The sequence below is a fragment of the Protopterus annectens genome, chromosome 14.part0 (assembly GCF_019279795.1).
Source record: "Protopterus annectens isolate FY-2018-M chromosome 14.part0, PAN1.0, whole genome shotgun sequence".
Lineage (NCBI taxonomy): Eukaryota > Metazoa > Chordata > Ceratodontiformes > Protopteridae > Protopterus > Protopterus annectens.
The window spans coordinates 398,903,926-398,921,722 of record NC_056748.1 but is presented as its reverse complement, the minus strand read 5'-3'; the positions used below and the strand labels follow the sequence as shown (position 1 = coordinate 398,921,722).

At 39.5% G+C, this 17,797-nt stretch overlaps 1 protein-coding gene and 1 pseudogene across 1 annotated transcript in view; both read left to right on the top strand.

The window, feature by feature from the left end:
• GNRH1 (gonadotropin releasing hormone 1) overlaps positions 1-17,797 on the top strand; it is a 366,381-nt gene that overhangs the window by 4,386 nt on the left and 344,198 nt on the right. The window lies entirely within an intron of this gene.
• On the top strand, positions 1,187-1,286 carry LOC122789511 (annotated as a pseudogene).

The window sequence follows — 17,797 nt, the reverse complement described above, 5'->3', positions numbered from 1 at the left end:
TAGGTATGAGGGTTTAGGAGAGAGAATAAAGGAAGGGATAACAATAAGCAGTGACCAGCAAGAATCCCCAGTCAGCAAACCCTCAAACATTTCCAATGCCTGACAGTTTTGAAATTGTAGACCTCAGTGTTAAGGGAGCAAGGGGCCTGTGGTGGCACAGTGGTTGGCAACAATTGTGAAGAAATGCTACAGTTAGCTGAAGCTGTCTGTCCACAATATTCTCCTGCCCATCCTCAACTAAGTCCAGTAGCCCCATTTAGTGAGGCTTCTCACACTGCCAAGTTCCAGGGTGCCTGCAGGACCAGTGTCATCACCCCAACCCTGTAAGGACGCCCATTGTATGAGCAGAGAGTAAACACTCCCTAACATGGGGAAGGTATATGGTTTTGCTGCTCCTGAGGAATTTTGGTTTGTAAAAATAATAAACAGAAATGAGGGAGAAAGAAAATAAAAAAAGGACAAAGGAATGCATAATTGAAAATAAAAAGACTGAAATGGGAGACAGAGAAAAGAGAAAATACACTCAATAAATTCACATATAACATTACACAACATTCAATTTCGTACTTTAAAACAGTTTTATTTTTATAAATCATTATTGAAGCAAAACAGAATGTTTGGGAAGTGCTTATTCATACATGGGACCACTGATATGTGAAGTGCTTGTGTATATTTGGGAAGAATGAAATGTGAAGTGCTGTGGTATACTTGTGACCAATGATGCGGGAAGTGCTTGTGTATATTTGGGAAGAATGAAATGTGAAGTGCTGTGGTATACTTGTGACCAATGATGCGGGAAGTGCTTGTGTATATTTGGGAAGAATGAAATGTGAAGTGCTGTGGTATACTTGTGACCAATGATGTGGGAAGTGCTTGTGTATATTTGGGAAGAATGAAATGTGAAGTGCTGTGGTATACTTGTGACCAATAATGTGGGAAGTGCTTATGCATACTGGGGAAGAATGAGTGTATTCCTGTCAAGTGTTGGTGGTGATTATATTTTACAGTTTACAATGCTAGCCACTGAAGCAATCCTTTATAAAGACTTGCACATAATAAAATTAGCTAAAGACAGCATACTGCATTTAGACAGTGACATATCTTTTATACTTCTTTCAGTATGTTACTGCAACTCACTGTAAGTCTTCAGTTACCATCCTTCATAAATACTTACTTGCATGCATTAATGCTTTGGCAGCACATATACTAAAGCTGGAATAATACAGAGAAGATTAGTGTGGCCCCTGCACAAGAACATGCAAATTCATGAGAGTTGGGATTTGGTATAACAGATATGTTGTTGACCTCACAATCATAAGGTACAGGGTTTGATTCTCACCTGTAAAAAGGGAATTTGCTAGGCTTAAAATGGCCCATAAGGGCAGCTATCCTAATATTTACCTATAAATGAGTTCAAGAGAGAATATTGCATTTACTACTTTTATTTATGCAGCTTCAACCAGTCTCTTAGTTTTCTTACTTTGTTGGCTTCTGTTGAAAGCTCTCTTGCTATCTGGATAGAGAAGACATGAGACAGTTGTTGTTTACCTGTACTGCACTTTTGTTTCCTTTACATTACTGAAATAAGTACTGCTACTGTGCAAGGCATTTCTTTTACTGCTCTACTCATTTAATATGCATTTGTTTAAATATTTATTAATACCTGAATTCTCTTACTGTGCCAATCTTTCCTTTAATGCAAGTTATAAGTTTGCTACACTTCTGTATGTTTGCACAGCTTGTCTATTTGGGTAAAGGGTGCTGTCTGAATTTTTCCATACCCTTTTAGTTTAGGTTCTACTTTAAAATGTTATTGTTTGCATGTAACAGTCTGTGAATTTGTGAATTCTGTTCAGGCAGAAGCTGTACTCACAGAAAAATGCAGCAATTCAATGACATTTTCTTTTACTTTCAATTTAACATTAAAAAAAGAAAAATTACATGTGTTACAGTACAGTAATGTATGCTTTTATAGTTTTTCTGCCTAATAACTCTAAGAAAATAAGGAGATGGTTTAACATGTATACAGATGAAATAACAACTGGTCGTTTCTCAGTGTATTGGAAATTCATTTGATATGGCAACCTCCACCCCTTCCATCATTCTTCAGTCTGAATAGGATGTGGTGCCTGACTGAGAATTCAGCCATCTTGTATGCGCAGTTAATATTGAGGAAGAAACGGCTGTCTTATACAATTATTATACTAATAAATATTTTCTGGCCTACACAAACAAAATCCTTTCTATATAAAACTGATTGCACTTTACCTGCTAACTAGGGTAATGCAATATTGTAAATGAAAATATGTGGCAATGATGTGTGTGTGTGCTTAAGTACATATTTCTATATACAAGAAAAATAATTGTAAATCTACTCATGCAGATGTATACCTGTAATTTACAGATATGTATATATATATATATATATATATATATATATATATATATATATATATATTACATGCATACATGCATTCACATTCATCCACAACCACTTTTTTACATGCATTCACATTCATCCACAACCACTTTTTCCCATTTTTCCACATGGGGTCAGGGTGTAACTTCAACAGTAACAATCAACTAGAGCCAAGGTTTACACCGCTGGTTGGCTAAAAATGCATATATGCAGACTTAATTTATTTACTCATATATATATTACATCTGTATTTACACAGACAGTTATGTTATCACATAAACATTGTATATATCTGTATATAGATGTAGTTCTGTGATATAGGTTCATAGGGGTTAGTAGTCTAATGACCACTGGGGCCTTTTTAAGCCTAGCCATGCAAGATCCGGTACCCATGGTCAGTTTAAGCTGTGGCTTGGGAGATTAAACATTTACAGGCAAGAGCCTGGGAGATGAACCATTTACAGGCTGTCTGTGTCCATTAGAGATGTAGGTGCCAAACCAGGGTTGAGTTTCCTATTTCCCATCCAACTGTCCAAGCTACACTTGAATTGGGCTATGGAGGAACTGTGCTTAACATGGATGAGGAGCCTGTTCCCTAAGAATGGGTAGTCTGTGTGATATGTACCTCTCTCTCTCTCCAGCAGGTCTTATTTATATCACAGGCAAGATTTAATTCTTTAGAATGGGTAATTCTAGTAACGTTTGTTTTGTGGATATGCGGGAGGTCCGTCAAGATGGGGTCTGACAATGCCTTATATAACAGGCACAGGTCTCCAATCAGCAGCCTGTAGGAGACAGAATACATTGATAGGGCACTGAAGAGACCTGCATAGGACATATCTTATTTATGCCCTGTATTCTTTTAGTGAAGAACATCTGTGGATGTTCCAATTTTTGATTGTGCCTGGTTAGGTACATACCATAGGGACATTGTACTCATCAATGTTTCTGATGAATGATGAGTATAGTGGAACAATAATTTCACTGAACCTAGGTGCCTTACCATACCACTGTTTATAAGTTGCACAACATGGAATTATTTCATCACTATAGACACATAATTGTCAAAGGCTAGATTACTGTCCACATGTGTCCCCAAGTCCCTGGCTTCTAGTCAACTCTTAGAGGCGTGTTTTCAACATGATGGTTACCAGGGGTGGCTGACATCCTGAAGGGTAGTATTATGCATTTCTTGGCATTTAGTTTTAGTTCATGGCTTTGACATGAGTTATTTGTCTGTGTTAGCCCTCCTTGGAGAATATTAGTGTTGGTTGTTATCAGCATATTTGGTCAGGCAGATGCCCTTGACATTGGCCTTGAGTTCAGAAATGTAGATGTCAAAAAGGAGTGGTCCCAGGACTGATCCCTGAGGGACTCTTGCTGGTAACTGGCCTTTTTGTACAGGTGGACTCCCCAATTCTAATTGCCTTGATCCTAGCTGTTAGCCGGCTGGCTATCCACTGGATGAAATAAAGGATTATACTTAACCTCTTCAATTTGTCAACCATGCCTGAGTAGGGGGTCATGCTTTCTTTTGTATTATTATTATTATTATTACAAAATATTAGACACATATTTGTAGTGACACATATTTCTTCTAGCAAATACCTTCAGTTATACAATATTTTTATAGTTTGTTTCTATCTTTAATATGACCAAAAAATTAAAGTTATACTTAATATAGAACTCTGGCCTTCTCACACTACCTGGTCAACCAACTTATTCAGGTGGATGTGCATAACCTTCTGTAAGTCATTGTCATTTTCCCTGTGACAGCATTGTTGGCCTGAGCAGGTGATCCCTGTCAAGGATGATAGGTGCTCATCCAACTCCTGACAGATGTCTTGTCTTCTGCCACTGACTCCCTCTTATGCATGGCAGGGTCTTAGCCAAGTATGAGTCACTAAGAAGGTAAACCATGATCTTGGTGTCCTTACCTGACCCGCTCAGTGCACAGCCTCTTACCTTCACAGGTGCTCCATCATTTGAAGTGCAGAACCAGAATGAAGAAAGTAAGAGCAGGGCTGTAGTTCACAGGTTTAGAACCACTCCTTCTGGAGTGTGAAATCACCTTAACCAAATCCAGTTAACCCACAGTGCCATTAGACCAGGTATTGTTATTATTGGGAAGTTTGGTTTACCAAAAATGCTTTGTTACTTGCATGTTTTTTTTTGAAAGGAATACATTCACATTTCATTTATATGATGGATAAAAGTCAATATGCAATCATCATAATTTTTTAATATTATTTACAATTGCTACTACTGCTGCTGTGCATTGCCTTAGCTTCCTTTTTGGAGTATTACACTTAAATGTCATGCAGTGGTGCAGCAGTAGCATTGTTGCCTCACAGCAAGAGGTTCTCCCATTCGATTCTCGACTGGAGTGCGGGGAGTGCCTTCTGTGTGGAGTCTGCATGTCCTACCAGCGCTTGGGTGGGCGTTCGAAAGAAATGCGTAAATGGGCATGCCTTTATTGAAGGTTGAACATCGAGCTGGCACCTTGGTGTCCGTGAAAATCTACTGCCAATCATTAGCGGACCGGAGTTCCGCTGTGGCGACCCCTAACTGGGAAAAGCCGAAAGACAACAACAACACTTAAATGTCATGTACACATGCCTCATGCAGTATAGCAGCAGTATTTTTTGGGGGGGGTGTCAGAAATAAATATTCCTGTGTGTGTATTTACCAACTTGTAGCAAATGATAAGTGCTTTGAGGTGATAAGATGTGGCAATTGATGTAAGATGGACTGGGATTATACTTCATAGTTGAGCAAACTCACATGCATCTGACTCCATTTTGCCTCTTCTAAACATAGTCATCTTTGTGCATAACTGAGGTTATCCATGCATTTCCATAGCATACTTGGCACTGATGAGGACTGCTGCAGATTCTGCCATTTTCCGCAGTACGTTCACATCAATCCCCAAGTCTGCATTCATGAGTAGCCAAGACTGACTTACGTGGCTGAGTGGCCGTACATGTTTGCATATTTCTGCAGTTCATAGAGATAATTATAAATGGGCCTAATTTGCATACAAAATACATAAATGATCCTGAATTTACATGAAAAACTTTAATACCACCATATTACTTTACAATTACTCAAGTTAGGTGTCAAATGACTTAGGAAACCTCAGACTTTTTAAAGTAGAAAGAATAATATAAATATTGCATAATAATATGAAACATTTCAAAATGATGTAAAAATAGAGTTCCCTTCAAGAAATGTTTCTTTTACTGATATGATGGGCATGTTGCAGTGGCTTTAGTGAATATTGTAAAACTGTCATTTGTAAATGGAAAATCATTACAGCAGCAGTGAGAATGATTAGTTACAACTGAGAAAATCATTGAATTTGGTGTAATTTAGTGATTGTGCATACATGGTAGAATACAGTGACTTAATTGTGAAGTGCTGGTGATGCTTTGTTGTCTCAACGTACATGGATCTTGAAGATTTCCGAGGGTCACTGATGAATGAAAAATTACTGTATTATGAATACAAGACAATAATATGGACTACATGAAGGATGAATCTGTCAACAAACTAATTCCTTTACTGTTGTGAACATATTTATTATAGTAAAGATATTACTATAGTACAACGTTATTTGGCAGGACTGAAATTTTGCAGGTGTATATAATCGAGGTTTGTGCCCCCTACCTATTTTTAAAAAGATAGCAAACATGCTTTCATTGTTGCATTGTTTGACTGATGATGACATCAAAAACATTTTTTATATGAGTTATTTGCAGTAAAAATGCAGAACAAGGATTCGAGGCAGAAAAATGACAACTTTGGCCACGAGGAAAACTGCATCCTCATATTAGCCTGTACAACATATGGCAAACATCTGTTTTGTAAAAGGAGACTCAAGCAAGCTGAGAAGTCAAAAGCCTGGAATCAAGTTTTAATGGACCTTAATGCAGTTGGTGGATGAAACCACTCATTAACTCAGTGCAAGAAGGCAAATGAAATGGTAGGACATGTTAGAAGCAGTACAAGTACTGGTGGGGGGGGGGTCTTCAAAAATTATCCCTTTAACACCAGATAAGGAATACCTCCTCTTCTGTAGCGATGACTATGGCACAGACGATGATGGCACTAGACTAATCAAGAGTGGTGGCTATTACATATATCTGCCGCAGTAGCATTCATCTGCTCAGGAAGGTTGGTTTATGGAATAATTACATTAAAGACATGACAGTTACTATTAATAAATGAACCTTCTGTATCTATACAGAATGACCATGACAGTGTGCATAGTTAACTGCCCCCATACCTCCTTAGTAAGAATACAGTAGTGTATGCTATTTCTTTATGATCAATGCTTTGATATCATTTTTACAAGGTCAGCTGCAGAAATAAACAGTTCCACTGTATCAATAAATTTGGAGGATATCAGCAGAACAATGACTGTTAAAGATGATGATGAAGGTAACATAGTTATATTTATGAGACAGCCAAAGGAAAGTGGCAAACAGCCTCCAAGTTTAATGTCAGGGTCTCACATCCTACAACATGTTAGTAACAATGCAGTAAGTGGCAAGTGATAATGCATCACAAAGTAAAGTTCATGCTGACATTACACTCACACTTATACAGGAAGAAAACCCATGCACTTATACACCACTATGTCCAAAATCAGACAAACACATTAAAGATGATGGCAGACATTCAGAGGTAACCATGTCCCAGTGACACCTTTACAAAGGGGAGCTAGGTGCAGGAATTTATCACATGTAGCCCAGAAAGCTCGTATAGCATTGGCTGCCAGGCAGCAAATGTACCATGACATTGGGATCAGATCACCGCTACAGGTATCAGCTGGAAATGGTCAGAGTCATTTAGACATGGGTGAGTATTTCCAGCACTTATGTCAATGGCACAGAATAGGGATAACACTATGATCACACTGATGTGTAATATGGTGGCACACCAAGCATCTGTGGTTGCCTCCATTAGAACATTAGTTAGAACTTACTAGACTCAAGTAGGAGTCAGTCTTGGAAGAAGTGGACATGGTACTGTCTGGACATGTGGGGACATATCACAGGAGACTACAAGTGCTTGTCAGCCAAGTACTGTAATTAGTTGGGAAGAACAAGCACAACAGATTTCCTGCAGACCACATCAACAATCATCTACTCTTAGCAGAATCTCTCATTTGAGGTCCTTGTCCCAAAGCACTGTGAGATCAGTGTCTGTAGGGTCACCTACATCATGTAAGTCATGACATCAGACCACCTTGCATTCCATCTCTCATAACACTTCCATAGGCGCCGGAACCATAGAGCAAGGGGGAGGGAGCACCCCCCCACACACTTTTTACAGCTGCAAGACAAGGAGGGCCCATGTGTATATCGCACACTTTTTACAGCTGCAAGACAAGGAGGTCCCATGCATGCGTCACATGCTAATGTCAATTTAAGCACAAAAGTGCACAGAAAATTTTCCCAATCACATCAATGCAGCTAACGCACACTAAGCCTGCTGCCAGAATCACCCACAGTAAGGAAAAGTGCTCTGTTTATGTTTAGGAAGGCTGTGCTGTAAGGAGAAGTGCTCTGTTTACATTTAGGAAGGCTGTGCTGTAAGGAGAAGTGCTCCATTCTGTTATCAAGGCTGTGCTGTAAGGAGAAGTGCTCCATTCTGTAAGGAAGGCTGTGCTGTAAGGAGAAGTGCTCCATTCTGTTAGGAAGGCTGAGCTGTAAGGAGAAGTGCTCCATTCTGTTAGGAAGGCTGTGCTGTAAGGAGAAGTGCTCCATTCTGTTAGGAAGGCTGTGCTGTAAGGAGAAGTGCTCCATTCTGTTAGGAAGGCTGTGCTGTAAGGAGAAGTGCTCCATTCTGTTAGGAAGGCTGTGCTGTAAGGAGAAGTGCTCCATTCTGTTAGCAAGGCTGTGCTGTAAGGAAAAGTGCTCTGTTTATATTAGGAGTATGTGTTTATATTAGGGGTGTGTGTGTGTGTGTATGTGTGTGTGTGTGTGTGTGTGTGTGTGTGTGTGTGTATATGTGTGTGTACCGTAGGTACAGCAGCCTGCATTCTCTACCCACACTACCACCTGTGATTCAGGGAGTTGAGTCCATAGCTCACAACTGTCTAGATTTTCACAGAATATTTGGCTCATACTTTTGGTCTGTTCCTCTTAAAATTTGTGTTTTTTTGGCAAATCAGTGACAATGATAGCCCTATAGGTTTCAGTCTTCCTATATTTTTTGGAAACACTTGGTAACACAAAACACTATTTTAGCAACTTTCTAAAATTAAACAAGCAATATTTAAAATGTGTCCCTGGTTTTGGGTCTTTGCCCCCCTCCCCAAATAAATGTTGGCTTTTTCAGATTTCTCCTGCTGTGAAATTGAGAGATTTATTTGTGCAAAGTGGATGGTGCACTGGTGCAGTGGCAGTGTTGTTGCCTCACAGCAAGAGGTTCTCTGGTTCGATTCTTGGCTGGAATGCCTTCTGTGTGGAGTCTGTATGTCCTCCTGAGTTTGTGTGGGTTTCCTCCCACATTACAAAGACATGCGTCTAAAGCATTTCTCCCCAGACCTCTGCTGAAAATTGGCTTTGTTCCATGTCAGACTTTCTTGGTAAATAAATGTTAAATAAATAAAAAAATTTACAAGGAGCTGAGAGCTTCAGGGGAAGAGAAGTTTAGTGCTGATTATTCCAAGTCTGTTATCATTGTTAGTAGCACAACAGGTAGTAGCCTTACTTTTGATGCAGAGGGGTGTGGGTTCTACTCTGACAGTATGCAGATAGATTGCTGATACTGTACAACATGGTACAGTATCAGCAATCCATCTGCATACTGTACAACACGGTACAGTATGGAGATGGATTGCTGATACTGTACCGTGTTGTACTTTAAAGGGAGTGGATGTTGCAGTCCTGTGAATGTCCTCCTTTGGAGGAGTTACCTAGTAACTATGAACATGTTTTCAGTTTGCCATCTATTCCCTATTGCAATATTACTAGCTTATTATTTTTAATGTAACATAGGCAATTTATTCTTCAAGGGCCACAGCCACTTTATTTGTAGATAAACCAATGAAATATAAAGTTGTTTCCTAGCAGCAACCTCTTCATTAGTTTAAATTCCCTTTATTGTGGAATTATTTAGATGACTGACTTCTGCAGACATTTTTCATATTTACTGATATTGGTGGATTGTAATGACAGAAGTTTGAGTGGCTTTTCTGGTTGAAATTTTCTGAAATGGGTAGTTTTGTCATTATTGGTTCATACATTTTGTTTCTTTGCTTACTGTTCAAAACTAGACATTTAAACACATTTTAACAACTGGTGCTGTATTATACAAGGAATATAATTTAATACAATCAGGAAGGTGAATCAAAGAATACATACATGTATGCATGGCCCTAAAAATGTGTTTGAAAACAGCCCAGAGGAAAGTGTGAAGGGCTCAAAATCATGGGCAATTTTTAAGCTTTACTCTTGTTATCAAAGCAATGGATAAAGGTAAAACAGTTCACACAACATTACCTTGACCTGGCCAAGCCTTTTGACACAATCCCCTACTCAGGTGTAATACAAAAGATGACTAATATAGGAGCAAACACTTGCATCACTAGCTGGATTGCCAACTTGCTCACAGGATGCAGGAGATCAAAACAAGAGAAGAGACCAGTCACCATTGGAGTCCCCCAGGATTTGGTGCTGAGACTTTTTCTGTTTGTCATATACATCTCAAAAGTAAAAGGAAATACTAAAGGGCTTTGGCCGGCCTAAGTTTGAGATGACTGCAAGCTAGGAGCAGTTATTGAATCCCTAAATAGCTTAACCATCATGCAGGAGGATGTGTCCCAAATAATAACTGGTGTCAAAATCATGACAATGTCCACTGAGAACTGACCCAATTGTTTGGCATTTGGGAACTTGTGTGTACAGTGACCTAATGTTTGACCAGCATGTGCCCAGAGTCCTAAGAAAACCTTTCTATATTGCACATCTTATAAACAAATTGATGTAGATCTAGAGATATTGTTGCTTCCTTTTACAAACCTCTCATTAGGTCAATGTTTGCTTGTTTGTTTGTTTGTGTCTTTTCGGCTTTTCCCAGTTAGGGGTCGCCACAGCGGAACTCCAGTCCACTAATGATGGTCAGTTGTTTTTTACGTGCCGAGTTGCCAGTCCTGATGCACAACCTTCAACGAAGGTACGCCCATTCACGCATGTCTCCACGGTTAGGTCAATAATTTTGTATAATGCCCACTTTGGCATGTATCTGTCCAGCCCCATGCAACAATTGAAATACCTTCAGAGATGCCTTACTAAAAGGATACAAGTACTAAACAATAGGTCTTGCATGGACCACCTCAAAGATTTATTACTATACTCGGTATCCTACAGAGTGCTTAGAGGTGACATGTCTGGCATGCAAAGACTCCTCCGACCTAATACAGATGGACCTACCATCAGCAAGTCAAATGGCATCAGAAATACTCAGTCCAGGTATCTAAACTGAATGTTGTGGAGAGATGGATATATATCACAGAGACCACCACTGTTCCAGAACAGACTACCCAAAAAAATAAAACAAAGCTCATCCGTCCATATTCAAATGCAACTTGGATCTAAGGATGGATAACAGAAAATGTACTCCAGGATTGTCCCTCATGCCACTAATGGATAGAGACAGTTCCTAAATGCTGCATCCCTTACATGGGTCCCCTCAAATTATCTATGGTATGATCACAGTTATTCTCACTAGGGCTAATATACAATTATCAGCCATGGGATAGGTAAGACCAATCAGAAAATGTTAATTCAAGCATTAAAAGGGAATTGGCTAAGCTTAAAATGTCCTCCAAGTGAACCTATGTTGTGGTAGTAAATAGTTATAAAAAATTGTCCTATTTAGATCACTAAGTGCCCCTATCACCCTCCGCCCACTCAGTGTTCAACAGCTTCTGGCGCCTATGAACCCCTCGTTAAAATCACTTGCACTATGACCTAGCCTATCTTTAGGAGATGTATATGATACATTTGACCTTGACCTACTATGATTCAAGTGTGACACTTCTGTTACTTAGTATTTGATCAAAGTGCACACATGTCAATGTGTAACTCTAAAGGGAATAAGTTATTATATAAAGTGAAAAAAATAGTGAGGGGACATGGACATTTGTAACTATATGCATTTCATTCCTGCAGTATTAGTGTTTAAAACCTTATGGAAGTTTGGAAAGAAAGTTGTATGTCATAACATTAAGATTGTAGTGATTAAAACACCATTAATGCTGAATGCACTGACGTAGTTACAATGGGCAATCACCTACAATTTAAAAGTAGTAATACATGGGTTTTCATGGAAACACTAATAAGAAAATTACAGATTAAAATGAGAATCTTGTCATTTACCCTCACCACTGCACAAATTATATTTTTTGTCTTTGTGGCCACAAACTGTTGTGTATGACACAATAAAATGATCTGATGTGCAGTACCTCAACAGACAACATATGTCAACTTTAGAAAACCTAGCATAATATACAAAAAAAAAGTTTTCATTCAATTGTAGTGTATGGAATCCTATTAAATATTAATTTAACACTTTTTCTAATTGTTTCATTTCTGGACAATTCTGTATGTGATTATTCATTACATGATGCTTACAACATTACTGAACAGTAGTCAGTGAGCAGTCAGGCCTGACTTTTAAAGTGTTGTGAAATAAAAAAATTATTTGAAGATGAGAAGGAATGTCTGATGAACAGTGACAGCAGACCATGCACCACACAGCATAGCCCACAGATACCAGTGCATTCAACTATACTCTGTGTTTTTTTACAAGAAAGGAGAAACTAACTTGAAGCTGAGATTCCTCATAAAATCCTCCAATGCTAGTTATGAAAATAAAATTGCCAAAGATTCCAAAGGCAACCAGAAGGCATTCTATAACTATGTCAAGAATCTAAATGGCAATGCTCATATCTGCTCTGAGCTACAACAGAATAGCATTAAATATACTGATCCCAAGGATATTGCCAATATCCTGGCAGATTAATTCATTGCCAACTTCACCCCCCTCTCACACCCTAAATGGCCAAATTCCAGTAGTAACAGCCACACAGGTAAAACAACGCACTCTCCAAAGCTAGGAATACAGCATCCATGGGACCAGATGACATCCCGGGCTGTGTATTACATGAACTACAAAATGAACTGGCACCTCACTCAAGTGTCATGTTTAATCATAGCCTCACCTCAGGCTTCATTGCCCACTGAGTGGCACACAGCTACAGTTATCCCACTCCACAAGGGGGGGGATCCAACTTGGATCCTGGGAACTACCACCCCATCAGTCTGACAAGCCTGATCTGCAAGGCCATGGAACGTATTATCATGGAACTTATAAACAAAGACATTGGCAACCTTCAAACACTGGACTCCACCCAGTTTGGGTTTATGATGGGCTGATCTTGTCTCCTGAACTTGATTGACTTCTTCAAATCAGTGTCTAGAGCTGTGGACAAGGGTAAGGTGGTCCACAAAGCCTATCTGGACCTCACCAAGGCCTTTGACACCATCCCCCACTCTGGAATCATAGATAAACTTACTAAGCTGGGCATCAATCCCTTCATCACTTGATGGGTTGCCAACTGGCTTACTGACAGAACCCACACTGTAAAAGTAGCTGACTCCAAATCCAGCTACAGACAAGCGACAGGTGGAGTACCTCAGGGTTCAGTCCTGGGACCACTCTTGTTTGGCATCTACTTCTCTGAAGTGCATAGTCCAAACCTAAGGGACTCTGGCTAACAAAGTTTTCAGATGACTGCAAACTGGGAGCCATTATTGAATCCCCAAATGATGTGGATGCTCTACAAAAGGGCCTTACAAAAACAGATGCTTGGTGCCAGAGCCATGGGCTCAAGCTCAATGCCAAGAAATGTATAGTTATCCCCTTTGGGGAAAAAACATGTACCCGTGAATTACCTCATAGGTGGCAGTACACTAAACATCGAAAGTGTGATAAGAGACTTAGGGACACAGGTGGACAGTGGTCTCACCTTCGATAAGCACATCACCACAACAGTCAGGAAATCCTTCTGTGTGGCACACCTCATCACTAAGGGCTTTTCATCAGAAAAAAGGAGGTCATTGTCCCACTGTACTCATCCCTCATTAGACCCATTATAGAATATAGCTCCCCATTTGGTATGTACCTCTCAAGACATCTGCAACAACTAGAAAGGCCACAGAAATAACTCACTAAAAGAATCACAGTCCTAAAGCAGATGCCCTATGCTGTCTGCCTTAAAAAAACTCCAGCTATACTCTGTCACATATCGTCTACTCAGAGGCGATCTCTGCTTAACATACAAGGCCATGTCAAACCCAGGGCTATTGTACATGCCACACTTAAAGAAATCTCAACCCTCAGAGCGACATGCTCCAGGGATTTAAACCTTGTCATCACAATAAACAAAACATGCTGTAGGGATAGGTTCCTCACCCAGAGACTCCCCAGACTCTGGAATAGACTGCCCATACATGTCAAGCAGAGTGCCTCTTTCGCCCTCTTCAAAAGGAACCTTGACGATTGGATGGGAGAAAGAAAATTCACCCCAGGGATCACGTCAGTCGCCCTGCTAGACAGGGGTCCAGGGAAGTAAATAGTGTAGGAAGAAATAGCCAGGGAATTGTTATGGCTAGGCTTGTATAGGGCCTAGGGCCAATAGCCTAGTTCCAACCTATGAACCATAGTTCCAGACTAGATGCCGCCTCTTTACCTGCATGGCTGTATGCCAGGCACAAGCATGCCAGATTGGGTCTCTTACTACTACTGCGGGCTAGTCACCATTATTGATAGTAGGACTGGAACTGGGAGCTGCAGTGACAGCATGGGTAGGTGCATGGTTATGTTGCGCAGAATACAACATTCAGTAAACATCCTGAATGCAGTAGCTGTGTCATATTGAAGGCCACCTCCAGACTCATCTAGGCACCAAAAACAACTCTTCAGGAGGCCAAAAACCCTCCCAATGACAAAACGGGTCTGGGACAGGGCTATATAAAAGGTGTCTTCTGCAGCTCCACTTGGATTTGTCACTGGTATTATGAGTAATTACTCCAATGGATACTCAGCATCACCTCAAACACAAAATAAAAAAAAAGAGAGAGAGAGAGAAAGAAAAGGGGGGATACAAAGAAAAAGTGGTGTAGCACTCAGCAATACACTTTACTAAGAATAACTATTTAAAGGAAACAGAAAAAAATGGAGAAAAAAATATTTTCCCTTACCAGAAGGTTGGTCGCTTAGCATTGCCAGGATGCTCGGCAGAGATATGCATCACAGACTACATGGTAGTTGATGGAATGCTAGCCCTTTCTCTTGTGGTACTAATCACCCCATGGGTCCAGAAGAACCCCTAATTGCAATATGGGTGAAATCTCTTGCATGGAGTACCTCAGAGAAATGTGAAACCCCATAAAAGGCACACATAGACCTGGCTCAGTCCTGAGGTGACACCAGGAAATAGATGTACTGATCCACACATGCAAAGAATACACCCAGGAACTGCTGCAGTATCCTTGAGGCAGAAGCTTGGAAATTGCCCACCATGTCTCCAGTATGCATCTTGATGATCTCCGTTGTAAGTATAGTGTGGGCTATTATACATACCTTAGTATCCACAGAGATGGGAAGTCCAGTACCCCTATGGGGGTCATACATACTCATTAATACACTCATAATATCCTTGTCCACTCTAGTGTATCTTGATTATCCAAATTGTAGTGGGTTATTCAATGCTTATATCTCCACCTTCTTGACCAGCGAGTATCACTGGGCACACACAGTTTTGACTCAGCCAAGACAAGAAGCTCGGAACAAGTGAGAACATTTAACTATGAATCACAAGAAGGCATGAAAATGCTTCATCAACACACTCCATTTTATATAATTTCTCATTTGCTTCCCATAATGACCTCATTTGCCTATCCATAGCTATTGTGCATTGGCATAAGTGGCCTGTATGAATCGTGTCTTTTCTGCTGTCATTCATGGACAGCTTGGATAGCCTTAACTCTTTTGCATTATGACTATGAATACCTCCATTTGTTTACTAAATTCATTACATATTCTTACTTTGTAAGAAACATATATTGGTACAGTTTTTATTATTTTACTTGCCTTATATTTTAGTGAGTCAAAAGCAGTTCTGTCTATGCAATCACATATACTGAAGTGTGCATTAAGTAGATGTTACCAAACAGGCAGGCAAGCTTACAAAATAAATCTAAAATCCCATAAATGAGTTTTGTGTCATGTGTGTTGTACACACTGATCTGACATTTCCCAAACAACATAACGTGCAGCGAAGGCACCCTGATTTCCCTTGTTCATGTATTCTCTCTTCCTGTCCCTGCTCCTGCCTCAACTATACTTCTACATATTACACTTCCCCTAACAGAACCACTACACAAGACACTTGGATGCAGACACACACTCAATAAATATATCCCTTGCCTAGCCCTTACTCTAACCCTAAAGCACAAACACTGTCACACACAAAACATTAAACATGCAAAACACTTAATCTGCTCCTTCCCCTTTCATAGCCCTAACCCTAACTCACAAATACTAACACGCATACACACACAGTCATTCCCACTTACCTATATGGTATAGACATTATTTCAGTAAAAACAGCATTTAATGTTGCTTCTTTGACAGTTCCTGTGTTTGCTATTTGCAAAAAGTGACCACCTATGACAGCAAAAATAACTATCAACATTTTGTGTGTTTGAACAAAAGCATGTAAACCAAATATATAGACAAATATATACAGATTTGATACATAGATGCAAATATGCAACAGATATGTAGTAGATATACAGTATGTGTGTGTGTTGAACTATATTGTAAGGTCCAAGTAACACCAAAGGCCCAGAGTTATAAAAAATGCAGGTTTATTGTGTACATACAATGAAAATAACAGCTCTTCTTGGCTTTTGAATTTCAAATAATCAGTACAAACACTGACCTGTGGCTTAGAGTTCAGTAAAAAATACCTTCTTCAGTTTTTCACATTCCACATAGCAACTCCTGTGATGGCCTGTCTTTACCCCAAGCCAGTAATCAGGGAGCCTCAATCTTCACCATTGACATTGGTGAGAGACTGTCACTAAAAACAGGAATGGATTTTACACAGTATTTTAAAATGCAGCTCTCTGCATCAATTACAATTTCCCCCAAGAGCAGTTCCAAGTGACTGACACACCCACACCTGGGTATTTGGTTTTCTCAAGCACACATTCCTGGGAAAGGCTATCACAGATTTATTAGCTGTGCCCCCCCTATGCCCCGACAATAAAGTAACAATGCTGCCACCAGCCAGACACTGTCAGGCTCTTAAAAAGGTATCCAATTATACTAAGTAAAATCAATACTAACATAAATGGTAGAGTGTAAAGCAACTAGCAAGGCTTTTTGGAGTGGCCAAGGCATCACTTAAATAAGCACAAGTACTCAAGATGTTAAAAGTAATCTCTAAAAGACCAGTCATGATAAAAAGTGTAAAAGCATAATAATAAATAGTAAAATAGAAAACATGAGATTATTTAATATTTAAGTGCAATAAACACCAGAGTTTCAGTCACAGGAGAAATAAAAATAATACAGTTGGACAGATTCAAGCAGATGCAGAAAAATACTACTTAGCTAATCTTACTGTAATTCCTGACTGCGTAAAAAAAGAACTGTTCCCTATCTAAGTTAATACAGCAAGGCAAGATTGGATGCTGAGATGTTCACTTCCACAAGGCAAGGTGATGAGCTTCCAACTTCTGATTACAACTGTTCTTACTGTGATAATTGTCATATATTTGTATATCAGGTTCCAAAGAAAACAAAACAAGCTGATCTGTGAGTTCCATCCCCTCAGTGCTATTTATAGAATGACATCACTTTTGATTACATGACTCTGGTAGTGCACATACTCAGAGTTTTTCTAAGATCCATTGCACTATTTGAAAATTATAGAGTTCTTTGTTTAAACATAAACATTTAATCATTTATAATAACACTGTTGATACATTTTTAACATAAGCATCTGTACAAGTCAGTGTGATAGTCAAATGACAGAAAATTATTTAAAAAACTACAGCATGCTGGCATATGTTACATATACACTGCCCCACTCTCCCTGACACAGATGGCAATAGCTCATATTCTCACATCTCCATTAAGTGGACTTTGTCCAAAATGCTCTGGCCGTAGGTCTCATCCATGTCTGTTTTATGATCTCCAGTAGGATTACTTCATGAAAGGGCCACAAATGGGCTGATGTACTCCAGTCTTGCAGAATATTCCTTCCAGGTGACCCTTCAGATAAAGAGA